The sequence below is a fragment of the Balaenoptera ricei genome, chromosome 17 (genome assembly GCF_028023285.1).
Source record: "Balaenoptera ricei isolate mBalRic1 chromosome 17, mBalRic1.hap2, whole genome shotgun sequence".
In the NCBI taxonomy this organism is placed as follows: Eukaryota; Metazoa; Chordata; class Mammalia; order Artiodactyla; family Balaenopteridae; genus Balaenoptera; species Balaenoptera ricei.
The window spans coordinates 77,826,995-77,845,268 of record NC_082655.1 but is presented as its reverse complement, the minus strand read 5'-3'; positions in this window follow the sequence as shown (position 1 = coordinate 77,845,268).

Below are 18,274 nucleotides of genomic sequence, written 5' to 3'. Positions count from 1 at the left end.
ACAGAGGAACATCTCTGTGGAGAAAGAGTCCAAGTTCAGCCCAGGCCCAGTGAGGGTGACTAGGTGAGGACGTGGAGCCTGGGAAAGGTGGCCCGTCAAGTCCCGGGTTTCCTGGAAAGGTGGCCGTGCACGTGCTCCTTTAGGAAGTGGCTTCGAGAGTGCTAGCGTGCTCCGGATCGTTTCCCTTTTTGTCCTCAAAGACAGGCAAGGGCGCTGCAGTGGGGTGTCCCTGTGCCCTGCCAGACTCGGTGGCAGCGGCAGGTGCTGGGGGCAATGCAGCGGGTTGACCAAGGGTTGGCTTGATCGGTTCATGTAGGGGTTATTCTGCACGTTTTCCCCACGTTGGCCTCGGATATCCTAAGCGTTTCTCCCGTCCTGCCCATCCTGAGGGCTTACAGATAAGAGCCAGCCACGTGGAAGTGACTTCCTACCTTGCCCAGCAGGTGAGCTGCTATCAGCAATGGAGCAGTGACACACCTGTGGCCCCTCTGCTTTGAGGACGTACCCCCTTCCCCCAGTCCTCAGCCTCCCCCAGCGTGCCCCGCACCTCCTGTACCAGGCTGTACCAGACATCCGTACCTCCCGTACCAGGCATCTCTAAGGAGCTGTCCTCTCCTCTGGAAAACTTTCTCATTCTCTGTCTAGACACATTCTTCAAATCTAGACAGAGACCAGATTCCCCAGGAAACCTTTGGGGATGATGCTGGTCTATGATAACTTTTCCTCCTTCTATGGCCTGTTCTTTCTGTACAGATTTACCACAAACTTGCTTTCATCATGGTTATCAGAAATCACGTTTATCCTGTTTTACATTTTTCTGTGTAAAAATTCAAGCATTGTGCCTTATACTTTCTTAGATGTTCCTAGACGAGACTAGTGCATGGAAAGGGCTCAGTATTGGTTGTTCTGTAAAATGATCTTTCTGAGATTCTGGGAGGACATGTCGTACAGTGCAACATGTGTGTACATCTGTGTGTGTGTGTGTGTGTGTGTGTGTGTGTGTGGTGGTGGTGGACTGCCCCTTTCTGTTCCAGGTCTCAGGAATTAGGTTTAGACAACTGTGGGTTTAGATGAATCTCCTCGAATATCTCCAGCCTTGCTGCCTTTAATACCTACCACAGTGGCCTAGAGTGGCTTGTTCTATGTGCCCCTTTCTTACCCCTGCCAGCCTGTCGGTGCAAGGACAGGAACTTTCCCTGATTCCTCTCTGCATCCCCAGGACCCAGCCCAAAGCCAGCACACAGTACACACCAGGAAAACACTGATTGGAATGGAATGAACACGTTCGTAGGAGACACAATTCCCCCCCCCCTCCCCAGGGTCCTATCTTGGCTCATAACAATAAATAGGAAGTTCCTCCCTTTCTGGAGTTTTGGAGGAAAGTAGCTTCCACCTTTCCTTGCCCTGCACTCACCGTCCCCAAGAGAGGGGGGGCAAGTCATCCCATTGTGAGAGCGGGAGAAGGAGCTAGAACTGGATGGTCTCACCTTCGCAGGGCCTATTTTCCAGAAGAGCTTGTCCTGAGTCACACACCCTATGGAGAGGCCAGCCGTGGTCCAGCTCTGTCTCCGCCGGGGTCAGGGACGCAATTCCAGGCGAGGATGGGATGCTCTGCTATGTCCCAGGTGCGAAGTGCATTTCTCCAGCACAGCTTCCTTCACCTCCAACCTGACATGTTTATCTCCATCTGGCTGCCTCTGAGTCTGTCTCAGCTGGTTCTGAACCATGAACAGGAAAAGCAGCCATGATGACGCATCGTCACCCTCAGCCTCCAGCTGGGTGCAAGGAGCTGACGTCTTGAAAAGGGAGTCCCTGGCGAGGCTTTCCTCGTCTCTGCCCCCTCCCGTGGGCCCCTCTCCCAGGCTGTTCTGAGACTCTCACAGCAGCTCGAGTAGACTTGGGGCTGCAGTGGCCGGGCTGAACCACAGCAGGGCAGGTGCCTCTGGACTTTGGAGAGAAGAAGAAAGCAACACACTTCCCTGGGCACCCCTCTTTGCCAGGGCTGCTCTCCACTTTCCCGGAGGCTGTATATTTGCAAGGGGTTAAGTAACCACTTGGAGAATTCCGGTGAAGGTGGGTTAGGAAGAACAGTGTGAACTTAGACAAGCAGGTCTCAAGAGGTTTGGAAGGAGCGTTTAAGTATCAAGCATGCCTTTTCTGCTATGCTCCCATGCTTTGACATCTTGGGGCCTTGTGGGCTGGAGGAACTGTCCCTCCCAGGCTTAGCTAATTCACAGAGATAACAAATCACTCCATGCAAGATCTCCTTCCGATGCAAACCACCAATCCAGAGCCCACACGCCCACCACCTCTTCTACTGCACACTGGGGCCACTATCCCCCTGCTCTAATCACCCGAGGGCTAGGTCCCAGAAAATCAGGGACACCCCTAGGTCCCAGAGCCCACTGAAATGATTTAAAATAGCCAACCCGAAGCCTGATTCCTCTGCCTCATCTGTTTCTCCCTGTGGAAACCACAGTAAAGACTTTTGTCCAATTTTCCTCTCGCTCCCTCTGACTGTTGCCTTTCCTGCCACTTCCCCGTGTGGCCCCCCATGGCATGGCGACCCCTCCTCTTGGGATCTGTGAGCACAGCAAACTATCTTCTTAATGGCAGTCCTATCCTGATCTGTTGGCTTTGCTATACCTAAATAATAGTAAGACCTACGTTTTAGAACAGTTTAGAGTTCCTGATCCAGAAAGAAAGCTAAGGATGGAGGAATGCTATCAGCCCCTCTCTGGGAACCTCACTTTATACCAAGCACAGCTGTCAGGGCTTCCCATGGGCTAATTCCACCAGTTTTCACCCAACTCCTACATGAATACAGACACGTTTCAAATGAGGAAACTGGCTGGGATCAGAGAAGGTAAATAATCTTCCCAGCGTGACACATCGAGAATGGAAGAGAAGCAGAGGAGATGGTGCACATTTTCTGAAAGGCTGGAGGACAGTGGGGATGGCTGTGGGCTGACTTCAAATCGCAGAGTTTTGTATTTATGAGAAGAGCGGAAATCACTGTAGCATCTCTGTGCTGTTGCTGCAGATAAGCCGTCTGGCTTCTGCACATGAAAGAGTTCTGCCCCTGGGTTTTTTAATAAATGATAATGAAAACTGATAGATTGGCTGGACTCCCATCAAAGTCTTGTGCTTATCAACTGGGGACAGGGCCAAGCTTTCACAAATCCCTGCCCATCTCAGACTCCTGTTCTCGGAGCCCAGACACCTAGGGAGAGAACTCCAAGGACTGAAGCACACCGAGTTCTTTCCTGAGCAACAGTTTCGTATTGTTTTGCTGCATTTCTGTTGCTTCAAAGCTCTGGGGAGTGACTTGTGAGAACCTCAAATCCATTTTACAGCTGAAGGTCCTCCATTAGGCCGTTTTAGTTGGGGGAAGCTGAGAGCTAAACCCCAAAGTGAACTCCACAAAGTCCAGCTTTGTCTAAATCCTATCAAAACAAGGAGTTGAAAATTCCAGTTCAGTCGCTGCCCCCATCTCCCCACCTTCTTCATTTTGCTCTAAGAGGACTTCGTAACAGGTGGTGCATTTGCTTTTTTGCCAGATTCCTTGTGACTTAAAACCAGTTGACTTCAGTCCGATTAATGTGTATGGTGTCGACAGCCAGGGGTGTCTGAATCCATAGGAGCAAATGACCACACTTCAAAAGATACTCCGGAAGGGGAAGTGTTAGTGTCACACACTTGAGTGTGAGTCGATGGCGAAAATCACACGTCAGGCTCCACAAAAGTGACCTTGGCTGAAGGCCATTGACCCCAAGCTGCTGGAACCGACGGGGTTTGCCTCTCTCACTGATTAAACCCTTCTTCCTTCAGGAAATCCTTCAGCTTTTGTTTATCTGGAGATTTCAGAGACAACTCTTTCCTTCCAAAAATCATGTTTGAGGTCCGCAGAGTCTGGACGAGAGGAAGCTTTGCGATAACTGTTACAATCGACCCTCACCATGGACCACCCAGTCAGGGATGTACATCCTCATGATAGCCCAGAGAATTCAGATGATGCACCTGCAGGACACAAGGAATTGATGGTTGCTAACGACAGGTCACTGAGGAGGAGCCAGCATCCTGGCGAGTCAGACCATTTCTGGAATTGACAATTACTAGGTGGCGTTATGCAAATTTGCCATTTTGATAGTTTAAAAATGGTCAAAGGGCAGTGTCACATGGTTGGATCCCATTCTACAGTATCTCCCCCATCTTACCATCATCTGGACAAAAGAGTGACCAACCATCCTGATTTGCATGGGACTGTCCCAGTTTTAGCCCCGAAAGCCCACTTCTAGGGAGACCGTTCTGTTTTGAGCAACCCAGGGACGCTGGTCACCCTGCTGGGGGAGCAGAATCAGACCCGGCTTGTGATGAAATCTTCAGGGCTCATTCGACTCTCGCTTGAGGGGGACCGCTGTAAGATTGACGTCTCCTTGCTGGCTGGACTGCTTGCTGGGCAGGCACTGGCCGAGCCCGTTGGTCACAACCAGGTGAGCTCTCTGAAGGTGAGACCAGGCAAGAGAGTTGGGTGCTGCTGAGCCCCACAGCCGACGGTGCTGGGTGGACACAGGCACTGATCTTTCCTTAGGCTTCTCCCCTTGTGGATTGCTGCTCTCATGAACAGCTTTCTATTGGGGTTACTGGTACGTAATATTTTGCTTAAAAAGAACACTTGTCAGAACAATCAAACGATTCTTGCAAAGTCAGCCAGGAACCTCCTGATTTGATTAGCTGTTGTCTTCCCCCTGGGATGCGCTGTGGTCCCCAGTGGATGTGAGAAGCCACGGCACAGACAGGGAGCATCTCTGTGGGAAGTCCATTTTTCTTCAAGATTTAGGGAATTTTTCTCTGTTACAAAAGCAGACTTACAAAGAGGTAGGGTAGAACATTTTTATGAGCGTTACATATAAAACATGGAGAATGAACAATTTTGAAGTTACTTCAGGCTCTACCCCCTAGGCTCTCAGCATAAAGTTTGAGGAGCACAGGACCAGATTAAAGTACTAAACCATGGGAACCTGCTTTTACATATCATTCAGTTATCCTCGGAAATTGGTTTCATCCTAACATTCTCTGTTAAAAAAAATTTTTTTCATGTGGGTCACCAAAAATGTGGAATCCATTTTGTGGAGACAAGCAAATTTTTGTTAATATAATTATCTTTTTAAAAATATTTATTTATTTAATTTACTTATGGCTGCATTGGGTCTTCGTTGCTGCACGCGGGCTTTCTCTAGTTGCGGCGAGCGGGGGCTACTCTTGGTTGCGGTGCGCGGGCTTCTCATTGCGGTGGCTTTTCTTGTTGCGGAGCACGGGCTCTAGGTGCGCGGGCTTCAGTAGTTGTGGCACGCGGGCTCAGTAGTTGTGGCTCGCGGGCTTAGTTGCTCCGTGGCATGTGGGATCTTCCCGGACCAGGGCTCGAACTTGTGTCCCCTGCATTGGCAGGCAGATTCTTAACCACTGCGTCACCAGGGAAGCCCGAGACAAGCAACTTTTAATCAAAAAGTGTAGGGCACTGTGAGTGATCAGACAAATGATTGCAATTTTCTGAATAGATTTTGGACACCAGCTTTTGAAAGCCTAGTAGAGGCTTGAATTCAGCTCTTTTTTATACTTTTTAGTCTGGTCTGGTTTAGTGTAGTTTGGTCTCTAACTTTATGTAAGTTGTCATTGTGATAAAATTCTCCCTAAACAACTAGAACACTTGGTTGATTTCAAATGACTAATTATTGTTATTATTATGTGAGAGCACGAAGGATGTTCTGTCTTAAAAATAAGGCATGGCAAAAAATAATTGCCATGGTTTGCAATTCACATTGGATGACTCCCAGTGGTAAAGAAGCAGGTGAGCACAAGATATAAATCACTTGTTAAAAAGAGGCTATTTTTGTCCTTATCTTGGCTTCATCTGGTAGAAAGTATTATTTAGGGCTGCGTGTTAGCAGTTGTATAGAAACTAGGAGTTGGGCTTAATTTCAGTTACCAGTTCAGTTGGCCAAGCCATTAGCCTGGCATTTTGAAACTTGAGTGTCAGAAACTACAGCTATCGCCCATAAGGACAGTGTGGCTTCCAAGTCCAAAATGATGAAGATTCCGTGACATTGACCAGGCGTGGTGGGGGAGCAGGTACCTGCCTCCTCTCAGCTGCCTGAGTCTTTGGAAGAGTGTTGTTTAAATGGATTTATGCTTCAAAACGTCTTCGATTGTTTTGATGAGGTGGCCTTGGCAAATAGGTTTCTGTTTGTTTCTTTTCTTCCCCTGGGTAAAGATTTTTATAGTCTTTGAATCATTCAGTTTTGTGATCGTTGTCTTTGTCAGGAGAGAGAAAGTTGATAGATAATAAGTACCCTTAACATTTTCTCCATTCTAAGCTGGCATTTTGCTGTAATTTTGTGTTTTGTATTGAGTTTTAAGTGACAGTGCCATTATGTAAGTTAATAAGTGTTCAACAATGATCAAGAACTAAGTTAGATCCAAACTCACCAAGACAGAATTGTTATTTGAAATTCAAGTTATGGATATTTTCCTTTGATTTTTATGGATTTTGCCATTTGTAAAACATGCAACGTTTCAATACTCATCTCCTCAGTAAGAGATGATGAAGCATATGAAAAGTTTTAGTAACCCAGGAGGCTATATTTCTCTCTTTTTTTAAAAAAAATGGTGGTGTTTTATTTCTAGGTAATCAAAGGAGATTCCCTATTATCACAGAGAGGTATGGATAGATTATCAAATCTTTTGAGTATGAACTGGGAAGGAATCATGAGGCAGTACACTGGTATAGAGTTGTATATTTGAGAAAGAAAAATGTAAAAGAGAATTACTTCTAATTAGAAAAGCTACCACTTACCCAACAAAAAAGAGACCAGAGTCATCCAAGATCATCGCACACTTGAGTTTCTATTATTTTGCACATAAATCCAGGGAATTAGATGAAATTTAAACAAATGAGAAAAGCAGAGGAAGTGGATTGGAATAGTGACCATACCTGCTATCCTGTGGGTGCAGTAAGAGGGTGTGTGTCCGAAGACCTCCAACAGAAGCTGCCAGAATTCCTCGGGTCAGATTAAGAGAAGAGAAAACTGCTCCAGAGTCTGAGAGAATCTGACTTTGAATCTGGGCTCTACCATCTGCGAATTATATGAATTTGAGCAACTTACTTAACTTCTTTGAGACTCAGTTACCTCGTCCATAAACTAGGCATGAACAATATGTACCTTGAAGATTTTTTGGAGAGAATCAAGTTGAGTAATACCTGTAACACCCATACGCTGGTTTCTGACACTCATTGGGTTCACAGCCATCAGGGAATATCACTGTACCACTACACCAGCTCCTAAGGGGTAAACCCTGACACCAAGCACGGTGCCTCCGGAGGAAATAAAAGAGGCCCCTCCCTCCAAAACCAACCATTCCCAACTTTGAAACCTTTCTTTATATTACTCGTTCTAACACTTATTTATAACTGATATTTGAGAGAGGTAATTAAAATATTCCAAAATCTTAAATCATCTTGGTGTTAAAACAAAAAAACCAATAGTGACAGTAATAAAAATGTAACAGGTGAGCACTGGCCTTTGGTTAACTCTGGTGAACTTTACGGGGTGTTAGCGGGATAGGGCTTTAGTATTAATCATTATTAACTACTCTGCGTACTAGTCTTGTTTCCTCCAGGAGAGGGAAACCAGGTAGAAATTTGAACAGGGAACGTTTAAGGCAAAGAATAGTAACTGTAACAAGGGATTGGGGTATGAGATGCGCAAGTAAGGAGGAAAGAGAACTCTAAAGGATGTAGGAGCTGCCACTGCCTCCCAGGCCTGAGATGCACACCCAGGAAGGGCTGAGACCCAGGCCTCACCGGGGAGGGCACAGCCCCGGCTGACTGGATGGCAGACAGATCACTGCGGTGCGGGCACTGGTGGAACTTGCTGGAAATCCATCCTCTGGACCTCGCCCCAAATCTTTCCTCTAGGAAAGCTGTGCGGGAGAAAGCTGTGTGGGGGGGACATCTCCCCGGGGACACTGAGCCTGGGCCACAAAACTGCCACTGGGAGCCACTCAGGGGAGCTGCTGGGTGCAGCTCGGACTTCGCTGCAGGAGCTGGGGGCTACGGGGGCCGCCTGCAGTGCAGGAGCCTGAGGAAGCAGGAAGCAAGACCCTCCTGTCTTGTTTCCCCAGTGGCCTTCGCTGACAAAGCTCAACAGCACACCAGCCGGCAAAGCTGGAATATTTCAGCGGCTCAGAACCATTTTCACAGAACAGGCCAAAAGGGTGAATTTGGAGCTGAGGGCCAGTGAAGGGATAACTTCACCATCAGAGAAACAGCTTTCCAGGAAGACAGATGAGACACATGCAAATGAGAGAAAAAGTGATACGAAGCGCAGGAGAGCTTAGCCCTCCCTCCTTACAGAGAGCCTGCACCACCTTGGTTTTTCTGGGTATTTGCTTTCCTTATGGACTGGGGGTGTGAAGTTTGAACGGAGGGCCATCCGTTGTAAGAAACAACTTCACGAAACTGGGTTATGGCTATAAAAATATTGGTGTCATTATTCGTCGTGCTACGGCGTGCATTCAGATGAGAAGTCTGTGGGGTTTTCTCTCTGGTTGCACCCCTCTTGAGCAGCAGGTGGTGTTTCCCTTAAGATGTGAAAAGCAGTGGGGTGGGACCCCGCCCCCCTGCTGGTGCTCAGCTGGATCTCGACTTGTGCAGCTGGTGGGATTCGGAGGAGGCTTAAAAGAAAAAATTAATCAAGGGTGGCGATTTAAAAAGGAAACATAAGTGAGACTAACACAAACATTGATAATATGAATATACTTCTTCTGGTAGAACATAAATTTTGCTCTAAGCTTTCTTTCCAGCGGCATTATGAATCAATCAGTGTTTGGTGGACTGATTGCCAACAAGAGCAATTATTAACTAAGGTGAATCAATGCGGAAACAATGCCTGGATTACTACGTCTGCACGTGGCCCGTGTGTTTGAATTTAGTAAAATGAACTCCAAAGAGATGAAAGTATCTAAAGTCACTTAGGCTTTATTGTTTCTTTTTTCCTACTTTCTTTCCTGTTTGTTTATCTAATAATTGGTTACTTATTTTTTAAAAACAGATTTTATTAGATGTCTAAGGAATTAAATCTGACTGAACTAATTCTATCTCTAATAAAAGGCAAAAATCATCATTGAAAGAGAGGGAAAATTTAAAAAAAAAGAAACTCAGAAAAGATTTCCTTTGTGCTTATGTTTATTTGATTTGTTCAAGTCTGATGAGGGGACACAAACGTCTTGTAGGCAGTGTCTACATCGAGGTGCTTTAAATTTCTCTGGGTTTTTCATACTGCATTTCTTCTCTCTCCACTTAAGATCCATCTAGTTTCTCATGGGCAGAAATTATGTATTCTCTGCTCAAAACAAAAACTAAAAAAAAAACACCTTGCAAAATTGGCTTAAGTAGTCTACGCTTACTATATAGATAGCAGGAAACCCTAACTAGCAAGAAAGTTCACTGTGGCAGAACTGAATCTTGTGCCTATCAAAGAATCTAATAGAGTAATTAACAAAATGTATGTTTAGTAGCTTCTTACCCCTTTACTGCCATGAGTAGTTTAGGGTTGCAGAGCATGTCACATTTGCCAGTAACATCTGTGCTTCCTATTCTATCATGTTGATTATTTTTTATTAGTTATTAAACAAATCGATTCTCTTTTTAAAAAGAAAGGAACTTACAATGTAAGTCAAGAAATCTTCTTCTAGATGCTTCTCAATGGCCCAGCTCCTCATGCCTTTACTCCTGGGGTCTGGATGAAGTTTCCCTGTTCAATGAGTTTGTGCTTCATGGGAAAGACTTAAGAGAGTTGGAACAAGTGTCTGTCAAACAAATATAAATTCCTAATTAGGCAGAATGAAAATCCCCAGAATATTTTATCATCACAACCATTCTCAAAGTGGTGTTAAGGTTACATGGGGAGAGCTTACTCTGGCATTTGTGATCAAGCTCAGCGGGCGCACAAGCCCTCGGGGTCTAGGGTGATGCTTTCCGAACGTATATGCAAATACTTGTACTGAAATCAAGAGACAAATACAAAATGTCAATTAATTCTAAAAGAAATTGTGAATCAAATGGTCTGTTAGAAAAACTAAGGCAGCATTGTTCCTCTCCAAGAAGAAGGCTGAAAAGATAATTAGACATCAGTAGAATACCAAAACATTACTGGGGAAAAGGGCAGAGTGACTTGTGAAATGCACAGAAATAAAAGTCAGCACAGAGACCTAGACCCTCACTAGTTCTGAGTGGTAAGATGACTACTAATGTGGACGAACTTGGGAGTTAGGTTAAGTTTCATGCAGTTCCAGGATATTCCTTGGAATTATTCAAAGAATCAGAAAGTGTCACATTGCATATTCCCTTTTGTATTTATAATGGGCAACAAAATGCATTTTGCTAACCTATGCCTAAATCAATTTGCATGTTTTAAAAGGCCGAATTCAAGGGCACAATTTAACATAAATTGCATGTTAGTGGTTTTGTCGCTACCCTTAACAGCCACGAGTCAGACCCAAGTAAAAGACACAGGAGCTAGAAAAGCAGATCAAAATTCCAGCTTTCTGGTTTATCAAAGCCGGATGGGAGAAGGGGGCTTGTACACATTCGTCCTCTTTGAACAGATTCCGTGCCAATATTGCTCTTTCCTCCCCTGTCCCCCGCTTTCAGGGTGGTCCATCCTCCGGAAACTCGCGGCTCCTGGAGGGGATGCCCGCCTCTAGCGAGCGCTCCAGCATCTTCCAAGGGAGGGCGGAGGGGTAGATGCTGCCCCCTAGCGGACGGCCCCCGGAGACGCGGGCGGCAACCCCGACGGCTTGTTGTCTGTGGATGCTTCTGTTTAATTTTCATTCTGTTTGGCTCTGAAAAATGCTCTGTGTGATCCAGAGAAAATGGGAGTTCGTTTCTTGCACTTTAAACTTCTTTCTTTTTTCAAAAACTTCCTCAAAAAGCTTTCATTTTTTTTTTGAATTTTAGAATTTCATTTATTATTTTATACAGCAGGTTCTTATTAGTCATCCATTTTATACGCATCAGTGTACACATGTCAATCCCAATCTCCCAATTCATTCCACCCCCCCCCCCCAACTTTCCCCCCTTGGGTCCATACGTTTGTTCTCTACATCTGTGTCTCTATTTCTGCCCTGCAAACCGGTTCATCTGTACCATTTTTCTAGGTTCCACATAGATGCGTTAATATACGATATTTGTTTTTCTCTTTCTGACTTACTTCACTCTGTATGACAGTCTCTAGATGCATCCACATCTCTACAAATGACCCAATTTCGTTCCTTTTCATGGCTGAGTAATATTCCATTGTATATATGTACCACTTCTTCTTTATCCATTCGTCTGTCGATGGGCATTTAGGTTGCTTCCATGACCTGGCTATTGTAGATAGTGCTGTAAACTGCTTTCTTACTTCGGATTGAGTGAATTCTTTCTTCCCTTGAAACGAAGACTCACTGGTTGCCAGGTTAAACTCATTCTTACTTAGCCAAAATAAGTTAAAAGAAGATAAAACAAGACATTAAATAAAATATGGTAAATACAAGTTAAAAATTTTTGTTCATTCTTACCAGAGTTTTAAGATATACATACATATACATATATATAATACGGCAGGCCCGGCCTCTGTATTTTCTTGCTCTGATTAAAATGAAATTTGAGCGACTAATTTAGGGCAAAGCAAGAGTCAGAGCTAAGCTGGTTGGGAGCACAGACTCTGGGGCACAGACTTGGGTGCCTCCCGTCCAAAACGCAGGCCTTAGCACCTCTCTCGCCATATTGGAGGGTCTAATGAGATCATGAACTTACCCAGCTCGGTGAAGTGCTAACAGTACTCCTTATTAAGCTGCATGTGTGCACAGTCTGTATGAAAAGTAGAGTTTGATTTTACAAGAGTTATAGCTGAAAAAGCATGATTATGTAAACCATTTGGAAAGATATGCTTCCTAACAGTACTACCATTGGAAGTAATCCGTTTGTACCTTCTTTACTTTCTTATATTCTGATTTGGTTTGTGGCCGCTCTGTATCCATTTTTCCTTACATGGCTGCTTTGAAGCCTCATGAGATGTCGGGGGCTTTGTTCCGGAATCTTGTCTTCACTCTGCCCAGCCGTGAGGGCCTGATGCTAGTTTAAGGGCATCAAGTTCTCCCTTCCATGCATAACAGAAAGTAACATCCTAACAACCTCCAAATCTGGCATTACTAACTCAGATTCTTTTGGTTCCGCAATCATTTAAAGCTATTTTTTCTTTTAGAAATGTATTTAACAAACGCTAAGGAGTACTTCCTCAGCACCAGACACTTCCCCGAGTACTGCATAAGTACTAATTCATTATAACGTCTCTATGAGTAGATTCTATATGTTATCTAATTTTTATATAAGACAGAAACCAAGGTAGAGAGAGACCAAAGGCTTACCGCAAATTCCACAGTTAGTCATTGGTAGAAGCAGGATTCCAAGCCAGGGAATCTGGCTCCAGCCCTGTGCTTTTAGCAACTCTTGGCGATGCTCGTTAAATCATCTTTGGGTCTGATACTGCCGAGGAAGGGAGTTCTAGGCTTAATTAGATGGAGATTGAAGAATTTAAGAATTCTGAAAAAAAAGTCCAAGCAACGGTTGTGATGTCATTGTCCACAGCAATCACAGGAAAGGTGATCCAGGAAGATGGCACAGTTTGGACGGTGGTTTTGGTTTGGTGTGGCTTGTAGCACAGAGGAAATGCAAGAGTTCTGAGCACAGAAAAATGAGGAAGAGCCGGGAACTGGAGCAGGAAACAGGGTGTTTGCAAAATGTTTGCAGAAGAAGGCGTTGGTTGGGCTTAGGTTTCAGTGTGCAGTTTCTCATCTTTGCTGAGAGAGAAGCGCAGGGGAAATCGTGTGAGGTGAGAACAAGGAGGCTGGTGGAGGGCTGAACATTAGACAAGGTGGGATTGGAGGACGAGGGGGCTTTGCTGCCGTCTCCTCTTGTCTGGGATTTGCTTTCCCATTTCTCCTGGGCTTTTGAACTTTCTAAATCGGGAGGCGTTTGTGTCTCAGAGCTATACTTTCGGAGGCAGCGGACACACACTAGAGATGAAATGTCACCATCAGGGTTGCGAATGATCTCGATGAAGAAGATCATAGGGATCACCGAGACAGCCGCTCTACGAACATGGAGTTCATCACTGAGCTCTGGGATAAAGCGGACGCGTGCTAACGGCAGTGGAGAGCCTCCTGGGCCAGGTGAAGTGTCCCGAAGGGACACTATGCTTAGCAACATCGGGAGCATCAGGCCCACACAAGCTGCGAGGCGACGTGGGCTCCTGACACCTCCCCCGCATAGCTGTGGAACTTTGCGCAAGTTAATCAAACTCTCTGTGCACCCATTCCCTCATCAGAAACATGCAGAAAACACCCAAATGATGGCGCTTGTGAAGTGTCTAGTCCAAGCCCTGGCATGTGGTAGGTGCTTAAATATTTGCCGAATGAATAGTGGGAACTCAAAAAATATTTGTTGTGCACTGGAAAGAAGTTAAAGACTCAAAAGGCCCTCCTTATACTAAGAATTTGTAAAAACACAAGAGAGTAGCGAATGGTATATCAAAGTCTATTCCCACTACCCAGAAATGGTGATACTGCAGAGTTGTCAGAGATGCTTCATTTTCTGAATAAGAGAAAATAAACCATTGTGGCTTTCAGTGTCATGCTGGGATCAAGGGAATGTACAAGGAGTGTAGAGCTCCATTCTCTGGGCAGGTAGCACAGGCACAGAGATAAGAGGGAGAAAGCTTGCTTTGTAGGCAGTGAAAAGGTATTTCAGAGTGGAGCAAACATTGGCTCCAAGCCTCCTTATGCGGAGGCATTTCGTCTGAGGACAGAAACACACAGGGATGCCCTCGGGGTGTCTCTGTGCCTGCGGTATTTGAGGAACTGTGGAGAGGTTGACTCTCCAGAGAAGCAGATAGAGATGGTTCCAAAGGGAAACCGTCTGTGAACTAATGATGAGAGAGCTTAACCAAGGCAATCGTAGGGGAGGAAACGTTGGCCTCTACCCTTCCAAGTTCTGTTGGCTGGTCTAGTAATCAAATTGACACAAGACAGATTAATAGGAGAAAAACAAATTTCATTTTGTATGTATGAAGTCCCCATAGGTATAGGGACCTAAGTAGTGACTAAAGCGGGCTGTTCATGTATCTTTCTTAGACAAAGAATCGATTCTTTGTGAAGGTTTGACAAATTAAAGGGGTTTTTGCTTGGGGTAGCAAATTAATGAAGAAGTAATGAAGTTTGTTTATACATCTTTCTCGGCCTCAAATTCCTTGTCTCTGGGGATAAGTATGCTCTCCATCTTTCCAGCACAGGGAGGCTACCTTCTCATGGGAGCTTTGTTTCCTGCCTTCAGGGGAACAAAGGAAGGTCAGTGTGTTCTTCACGGACTGGCTGTTTCCCGTGTAACTTTAATTCAAAATAATCACTATGCCACCTTGGCATATTTTGGGGCCACCGTCCCCAAGCCTCATGACAACACTGTGGGTTAATCCTCAAATGAATGGTTAGTGAGAACCTAGGAAAGGAAAGATTGATTCCTAGGACCCAGCAAAGTTTTCTCAGGAAAAATCTTTCCAGAATGAACATTGGGATATAATTTTGGACTGGTACTCCAGGGAAATTCTATAGCTGTGTTTAAGTGAGGACTTGATATGTCCCCTTTGATATCTTTGTTGACAAGATGATAAATATAGCTATAGACAGGGTGATGATGCAGTTAGACTGGTAAGAAGGTGGTTGAACAACATTTGTATAAGATGCTGAATAATGGTTGCTGACAGCATCGTAAGAAGGGGTTCCTGGGATGCCTTGGCTCAGTGGCAGTGACCAGGGCATATTTAATACTGGGATGGCTCTTCAGAGATGACATAAAGATTATTCACGGACTTTCAACATTAACATTTAGACACTTCTCTACAATTCCATTTTTCTTTCTGGAGGATTTGTTGATTTAGTCTAACAAATGCCACTGTAAATGTTAAAGTTCACTACATGAAAGGAAAATGGTAAATCTCTCATATTCAGTCATGAAGCCTTTATTGTAACTGTAACACACTTAGAATTATCTTAAAAGTAAGAATGAAACTCATCCTTTTGTTAAAGCTTCAACTCTTCAGGGCTGGTAGTTTATCCGTCTTTTATACCTTGATCTCCTCCTTCACTGCATGCCCCTGTTTAATAAATTAAGTTGCGAAAAATAGAATTACGGGTGGCTTTGAGGGATAAACACATCTTTTTTGATTGGTGGTGGTCCTTCATTCATTTAGCAAACGGTAAAATCTCCTTTCGTTTGGGTAGCTGAGTCTTCAGGAATTGAATCGTGATTGATCCGGGCTAATTACAGGAACCGCATATCTTTTGCCATCCTTGGTCTAAGGATGTCCATGGGACCCAGTTCTAGCCAATGAGCTCAAACAGGGATTTTGTCGGGAGTTCTGGGAAAGATTTCCCTCCTTGATAGAGAGAGACGGGGGCAGGGAACAGCCCCCTTTGGCTTCCTCGCTTCCTCCCTTTGGACACTGCTGTGTGAACACGTGACGTCTGTAAGGCAGCAAACTCAAGGACACAAGCCCACATGCCGAGGCTCACGGGGTGAAGGGTGCGGAGTCCTGAGTGCCTGCTGGCATCGCTGGGAAGCCTGACCACCCCTGGGGGCTGCCTGCTTCCCAATTGGTATTCAGGCAGCGATGCTGCTATTGTCTGCCCTTGCCATCCGCCTCAACAGAGCCTAACTGACGATGAGGTATCCCTAATTTTTGGAAGACCCCAGCATAATTTCTTCCAGCTATGCGGGTACAAGATTAGAACTCTGCAAGTTCTGAGACAGTGTATCCGCTCCCCCCAGAAGTTAATGCTGCCTCTGGGGGCTCCACTGAGAGAGAAAAAAACGCCATTTGGCCATTGAGAGATTGTTTTGTTGATTTGTGCCCTGGGTTTGCTTGCACATACTATGGGAGTTAAATTAATTTGAAAGCTCCCTTTTAGATGGATGATTTGGAGCTGATATTTAAAACATAAAAAAGATATATGTGTACTGAAGGGGTAGACTTAAAAATAAATGAGATCTGACATTCTCTTTTAGTGCATTTTTCACTTTTATTCTCCATGCCAGTTGATTTATTACAGCTTTTCAACTGTGAGCTTATCATACTGCAATCTTCCCTAGGAAAAAGCAATTTGAAGGTTGTGGCTGAAGGCACTTTGTGATGGCAGGAAATCAAATAGAATCCTGACTTTTATTTAAGATTGTCAACTTGATGAATAGAATAGACTGAAGTTGACTTAAAACAGACAGGACCTGATAAAAATGATCTATTTCTAACAGGTGGAAGGCATGTGGAATGATGGTTAAATAAAGCATATTTGGTTCCTCTGTTATAGAAATTATGCATTTAGCTTCTTTTGAACACTGAGAACGAAAACAAGCTGAGACCTAGCATCTTCCAAACCAAATTCTTTTAAAATAATGTCCATTTTGATAAATTTTGAAATCATATACATAATTCCTCCTTTTTACTTTGGTAGGAATATTAATTCTGTGACAATTATTCTTCCTTTGTTATTCAAAAAGAATTTGCCTTTTTGGAATCAGTTTTCTGTTTTAATTTGTTGTGAAATCCTAACCTTGTACGCTTAACCTTGTACTTTGTGATTTTTCTTTAATGCAGTGGTATGCAAGCTCTGAGAATCACTTACTGAATATGGCTGATTCATCACATGTTTGCGGACTGCCCTCTCTGTGCCCTGCAGTAGGGGTGAAAGACCTCGGACCATCCCACGGATATGCTATTAGAAATTTGAGACTCTGTTGCAAGTGTTTTGACGGAACAGTCTATGGATCCTGATCTGGTTGAGGGTAAGTAAAGTCTGAACTGAAATCCGAAAGACAAACAAAATCTATGTACCAACACTATTTTTATCCAGCGGTTTTTCCCCTTGGTAATTCGTTCTTGAGTGTATGTGCTGTGTTCAGGAGACCTTCCTCTGCTAGGGAACTGGCCTGAGCCCCAAAGAGTGAAGGGAGAACCAGTAATACCACAGGGAGGCTTAAAGATAGTTCCCTAAAGTATTCCAGAAAGACAGCATCCTGAGAAAGGCCCAGGAGAATCTGAGAAGGAAGATCAAATGGCAGGTTCCGAGCAGGAATATACATAGCTCGTTTCTGTAGCTTTTGGATCCAAGAAAACAAAAATCAAGTGATTAATCTTACATACGAGTAATTTTATTTAATTTCCATTTTATGTCATTCAATCATTTAGCAACTTGTAGGGTCTCCAAGTGACAACAGTTTGAGAGTTTTACTTGAGGAAGAGCAGGCCCAGCCCTGTACCTGGAATAGTGTCACCGTCCAGCCCTGGAAAACGTGCTTCCCGAGGGTGGGGCTGTTGTCTCTTTCATTCAGGGCTCTCATCCCGCTGCCTGGAGCGGGCCAGGCACATAGTGGGTCTGCAATGAACACCTGATGAAGGAGGGGAGGGAGGGAGGAAGAGCTGTCAGATCAAAAGTGAAAGTGTGCGCGTAGGGCTGTGCATGCCTTAGGAAGGATGTTTTCATCTCTCAGTTTTCCGTTCTTTCTCCCACTCGCAGTCGCAACTTCTACAGAAAAGCTCAGAGGTGCCTTCTAGAGAACTCCTAAATGTACTAGCTTCCACCTGAAAAAGTTGTCTGTTTTAAAATAATGTAGTGCTTCATCTTGACAAAATTCCCTTACGAAATTACTCCTATTCCCCTCTACTTGCTAGTCACAGGCTCAGAATTCTCCCCAAATGATTTACAACTTTCTAAAATATCTTTCAACAAAAAAATAATATTACACATGTAGTCGACCATCATTAGAAAATGAATCTTTGAATTGATTAGATAATCGGTACATAGGTTCCATGGACATCCTTGTGTTTGTACAGAGGGAGACTTCATGCTCAGGAGAAGTACATGGCTGGTGAGAGGTGTGATTTGTGGGGTGCCCGAAAGCCCCCTTTTATATTCATTTACATTTTTATGGGTAAGATTTATTATGGGGGGAAAGATAGCGAAGCTTTCAGGTTCTTGTTAAATACAAATTCCCCAGGGTTGAGAGTGGGGGCCATGACAAGCGCTTAGCAGCCTCTAATACTTTAGTATGAACTAGGATCCTGTCTGAGCTGAAAGCAACTTGGAGACCGTTTACTACCCACTCTTCACGTCATAGATGAGGCAC